Source organism: Aegilops tauschii, chromosome 3 (assembly GCF_002575655.3).
Source record: "Aegilops tauschii subsp. strangulata cultivar AL8/78 chromosome 3, Aet v6.0, whole genome shotgun sequence".
NCBI classification, from domain to species: domain Eukaryota; kingdom Viridiplantae; phylum Streptophyta; class Magnoliopsida; order Poales; family Poaceae; genus Aegilops; species Aegilops tauschii.
In genome coordinates this window covers 130,426,630-130,432,491 of record NC_053037.3, presented here as the reverse complement: position 1 = coordinate 130,432,491, position 5,862 = coordinate 130,426,630, and the positions used below count along the sequence as shown (strand labels likewise).

The 5,862-nt window shown below is 41.8% G+C and overlaps 1 pseudogene; it reads right to left on the bottom strand.

The window, feature by feature from the left end:
- Nucleotides 1-1,512: 1,512 nt before the first annotated feature.
- LOC141042771 (zinc finger BED domain-containing protein RICESLEEPER 2-like) lies at nt 1,513-3,593 on the bottom strand (annotated as a pseudogene).
- Between the last annotated feature and the right edge of the window lie 2,269 nt (nt 3,594-5,862).

Below are 5,862 nucleotides of genomic sequence, written 5' to 3'. Positions count from 1 at the left end.
AATTTTCATCAAAGATACTAAAAGATGAAGCATATGAGGCACCCTCAATTCCATTATTTTTCTAGTTTTCTTTTATAAACTAAACTAGTGATAAAACAAGAAACTAAAAGATTCGATTGCAAGATCTAAAGATATACCTTCAAGCACTCACCTCCCCGGCAATGGCGCCAGAAAAGAGCTTAGTTGACGGGGTGTTAGTGCCGCTTACCGAGCCTCCCCGGCAACGCCAGAAAAGAGCTTGATGTCTACTACATCAAAATGGGAATGGGCCGAAAGGTCAAAATGTGAGGCCACGGGCCAGCCCATTTCATCAGAATTTTGTGGCCCCATTGACCCATTGGGTAATGAGGCCGACCCAAAATTTAGCAATTGTTAAAATAACAAGATCATGAGATTACATGTTTCAAAGAGCATCAAGCTATAGACCTCAATCCAACATATTCGAACAAGATCAAAAGATTACAAGTTTCAAAGAACGTCAAGCTAATGGCCTCAATCCAACAGACTCATACAAGGTCAAAATATTATAGGTTCAACCTGCTAATCCTTTCACATCCAGTAGGTTAGAGAGAAAGCTGACATATATTTGCTTCACCATCTGCTTGAGGTTTAACATCAATTGCTCCAACAAGCATCAGTCCTCGATATCTATACTTACAAAGAAATGTTACAAGAGTAATTCTGTGCACATCAACTAAATAGTATATATTTATCCATAAAAAAACTAAATAATATATTTATGAACAGAGTAATATTCTTAGCAGCAAAGGCGTGTTCCAGAAAACTAATTCATGATCACTTGATCAGGTTTGCAAGAAAATACAGTTCTAAATATCCATTATACACTACCCGTCATCCACTCCGCAACATATTCTAATCAAGTTACTGTAGTTAGCAATGCATATTTTTAATATAGTTTGGCGATGAAAAAAATGAATCTGAACTACACATTCATATCTGAGAGAAAAAAGAAATATATATTAGAGATCAACTATAACTTGGGGAAACCAAAAATAAAAGCACTAGTTCTGTATGTAAAACACTCTATATATTTGGCACTACATGTTTGGGCTGCATCTTGCAAATAGTTCCCTGGAAGAAACTGTAGATATGAAATCCCTCATTAAAAAGCAGACTTCATACTAAGAGTACTTTCATATACATGGCACTATATACATCAGAAGGTTTCTCATACCTTGGAAGTCCATTATAATGTCATGAACTGAAGCCAAGCTACGTTGAGTATTAGCTGCAGAAAAAAAGGAACTTGTAAACTTGAAGCATTAATAAGAAACAAAGAAGAAACTTGTGTCGTATGGCTTTACCGTTGGCCCTTATCCAGTCTTGTAAGCAAACAAGAGCTTCAAGTGTCGTTGCGGTCATTCGACTTCGAAAATCTGATAGGACTCTCTTCCCTGTGCTGAAGGCGGACTCGGATGCCATCATAGAGGAAGAAGCCGCCAAGATATCTGCTGCCATGCGACTCAGCGTTGGGTATTCACCTGAGTTCGTCTACCACCATGCAAGGATATTGAATTGATCACTTCGACGGATGGGTACCTTTGACAAGTACGAATCAAGTTCGGTAGAATCCAAATTTGTTGATCGAGCAGTGAGGGTGACATGTTGGTCCCAATCAGCCATAGTATCTTCACCACTTACAGCCATGTCATCATCACCTCCTTGTGACATGGGATCTGATCCATTGTCATTCAATTGGAGGTATTCCTTGAACAACCCTTGGAACACATTTTTTATTTTAGCAATCATTGCTGCAGCTTCGTTCCCAAACTCTAGGCCAAATCGGAACTCAATATATTTCAACTTGAAATGTGGGTCCAAAATCACTGGAATACAAAGGCTCAACCATGTCATCTTCCAATACCTTCTGAAATTTCTCTTTATATATTTGACCGTTGTGCCCATCTCAGAATCCTGTTCATAATGTTGTTGCTCTAAGGTCAGCTTCACTTTCCACATTTCATGGAAATACAAGTTAGCAGTTGGATATTTTGTGCCGGATATCACATTAGTGGCTTCATAAAATACCTTCAGTAGCCTGCAAACATCTTAGGCATTTTCCCAATCCTTAAAAGATGGCTTGAAGGTATATTGTTTATCTTGAATGGCTAAAGAGTCAAACACTCCGCGATACTCTTTTGCTATATCAATCATCATGTAGGTTGAGTTCCAGCGAGTTGGAACATCAAGACTTGGAGTTCTCCCACATGATACACGATGTTGCTCAACGATTTCTTGAAAATTTTCCTTTCGACTTGGTGAGCTTCGAATATATTTCACAGTTTCACGTATCATGTTGATCACTGGACCAAGGAAGTTCAATCCTACTTGACATATTAGATTTATGACATGGGCGACACAACGTTGGTGAAACAACTTGCCACCACCAGGTAACATCTTCTTAAACAGGAGATGTGCCTTCAATAGCTTCATCATTGCACCATTGTTCGATGCATTGTCTAGCGTCACAGCAAAGAGATTATCTTCAATGTTCCACTCTCTTATGAAATTCACCATGACATTGAACATTGCAGCTCCTGTGTGCGGCGTCTCTATAGCTGCAAATTTCACTATCCTCTTCTGCTGCTTCCACTCCTCATCAATGAAGTGAGCTGTGATGCAAATGTACCCACTGTCTGATTTGATGTCCACAGGTCCGTAGTCAAAGAAATCTTGGATTTGGAGTTTTGGAACATCCTTTGCAGAATTCTCTTCTCTTCCTTAAATGCTTTCATGCAGTCCTCCTTCACAATTTTTCTACATATGATCTTGAAGCTAGGATTTAGACTAGAGACAAATCTTCTAAATCCATCGTACTCCACCAATGAGAATGCCAATTCATGCAACACTATCATCCTCATCAGCTCTCGGCGTGCTAATGCCTGATTAAAGGTCCAAAGCCCCATTGCAACTCCATCAGGACTCACGATAGAAGCACTCAGCTGTCCAGAAACTCTAAGAACCTTCTTCCTTTCCCTGCATCTCTTCAAATGTTTGCGCAATGAACTCATTCCATGTTTACGCTCAGCACAAATATTCCTTGCACAGTGTTTACACTCAGCAGCTACAACTATGCGATCAACACGGATAGGCTCATATCCTTTCCACACTTTAGACAAAAACTTTCTTCCCGGTTTAGAAAACGATCCCATGTCAATGATCTCAACCTCTCCCTCTTCATCCACATTATCTCTCTCTTCTTCATCAACATCATCATCTTATTCTTCAGCATCCTCATCTTCTTGTCCTTCCTCTTCTTCTTCATAGTCAACATCTTCTTCATCAGCCTCATCTTCTTCAAAATCAACCATACAAGTGTCTTGTGAACGTCCTGCTGAGCAAAGGACACGAGTGTTAACATTACAATTACGAGTATTTTTTATTTTAGCAACCATTAGTTTGCATCCCTAGAAAAAGAATGATTAACAATACTCACCATGATAAGCTCTACAAATGTTTATCGAAGAAGGAGACACCCCTCGGGGTGGTTGAGCCCTTCTCATTGTCACACCGGATATCAACGATGAACCACCAATTTGGTATGCCTCATGGTTCCCTTCTTCCTCTTCCATTTTTCTGATCAGAGGGAAATATATGAACATTAGAGAGCATTAACTTTCAAAATCAACATCAGATGTTATACCCAAATTTCATTTACTTGTACTAGTGCAGGACAACCAAATTTTTTTGTATATGAACTTAACAGAATTTGGTTTGAGAATCCAAACACTTAATAGGATTCGGGGGAGAAATTTACAAAGCAGTAGACAAGTAGAACCATGAAGTAATAAACATAGGTACAACCATGATCCCCAAATCTGTTGCTTGCCCTGGGCAAAATGATCCAGTATAAATATGATCTAGTTCTTCATGTACTTGTTCATCTACACTGACTGAATGACTTTACTTTTACTACTACCTCTTCCCCTTTCTTTTCAAGTTGGTAAATAACTTATGCAGTAGTAGACAAATAGTACCATGCAGTGGATGCTGCTGATCATCATTCACACAGACCAATACTGTTGAACTACTGCAAATTCATTGTAGAAGTAAACACGACTACGGAACCAACATTGAATCTACTACAGAATCAACACTGAAGCTATTGCAGACAACAGTGACCAAGAACCAAAACAAGACCAGTGCTTGAATTGCAGCTGCACTGGGAAGGGGAGGAGGCCGGCAGGAGTCTCACTTGTGAGCTGGACAAGTTGGAGAAGAGGAAAAGACGACGACCGAATGGCGAGTTCGACGGCGACCGGGGCCGCGGGACGGCGAGCTCGACGGCGACCGGGAAGACGAACGAGACGTGCACCGTGAGTGGTAGGAACGCTGGCGGAGGCAGAGGTGGTCGGGGGCGGCAGAGATCATCGGGGGCGGCCGGCAGAGATCGCCGGGGGCAGCGGCAGAGGTGGACTAGGGCAAAGAGACCATCTGGCTGGGTTGACCCGTGCGATCCATCGGGTCACACAGTGCCAGCTCCACTGGCCCCGTATATGATTCAAGGCCAACCTGCCTGGCCCATTGGCCTCGACATTTTGGGTCGGGTCAGTGACCCAGCAGGCCGACCCGGCCCGTTCCCATTTTGACTACTACACAACCTTCTTCTTGTAGACGTTGTTGGGCCTCCAGGTGCAGAGGTTTGTAGGACAGTAGCAAATTTCCCTCAAGTGGATGACCTAAGGTTTATTAACCCGTGGGAGGCGTAGGATGAAGATGGTCTCTCTCAAACAACCCTGCAACCAAATAGAAAAGAGTCTCTTGTGTCCCCAACACACCCAATACAATGGTAAATTGTATAGGTGCACTAGTTTAGCGAAGAGATGGTGATACAAGTGTAATATGGATGGTAGATATAGGTTTTTGTAATCTGAAAATATAAAAACAGCAAGGTAACTAATGATAAAAGTGAGTGTAAACGGTATTGCAATGCTTCGAAACAAGGCCTAGGGTTCATACTTTCACTAGTGCAAGTTCTCTCAACAAGGATAACATAATTAAATCATATAACAATCCCTCAATATGCAACAAAGATTCACTCCAAAGTCACTAATAGCGGAGAACAAACGAAGAGATTATTGTAGGGTACGAAACCACCTCAAAGTTATTCTTTCCGATCAATCCATTGGGCTATTCCTATAAGTGTCACAAACATCCCTAGAGTTCGTAGTAAAATAACACCTTAAGACACAAATCAACCAAAACCCTAGTGTCACCTAGATACTCCAATATCACCTCAAGTATCTGTGGGTATGATTATACGATATGCATCACACAATCTCAGATTTATCTATTCAACCAACACAAAGAACTTCAAAGAGTGCCCCAAAGTTTCTACCGGAGAGTCAAGACGAAAACGTGTGCCAACCCCTATGCATAAGTTCACAAGGTCACAGAACTCGCAAGTTGATTAGCAAAACATACATCAAGTGGATCACGTGAATATCCCATTGTCACCTCAGATAAGCACATGCAAGACATACATCAAGTGTTCTCAAATCCTTAAAGACTCAATCCGATAAGATAACTTCAAAGGAAAAACTCAATTCATCCCAAGGAGATAGAGGGGGATAAACATCATAAGATCCAACTATAGTAGCAAAGCTCGCGTTACATCAAGATCATGCCACATCAAGAACACGAGAGAGAGAGATCAAACACATAGCTACTGGTACATACCCTCAACCCCGAGGGTGAACTACTCCCTCCTCGTCATGGAGAGCGTCGGGATGATGAAGATGGCCACCGGTGATGGATCCCCCTCCGCCAGGTGCCAGAACAGGGCCCCGATTGGTTTTTGGTGGCTACAGAGGGTTGCGGCGGCGGAACTCCCGATCTAGG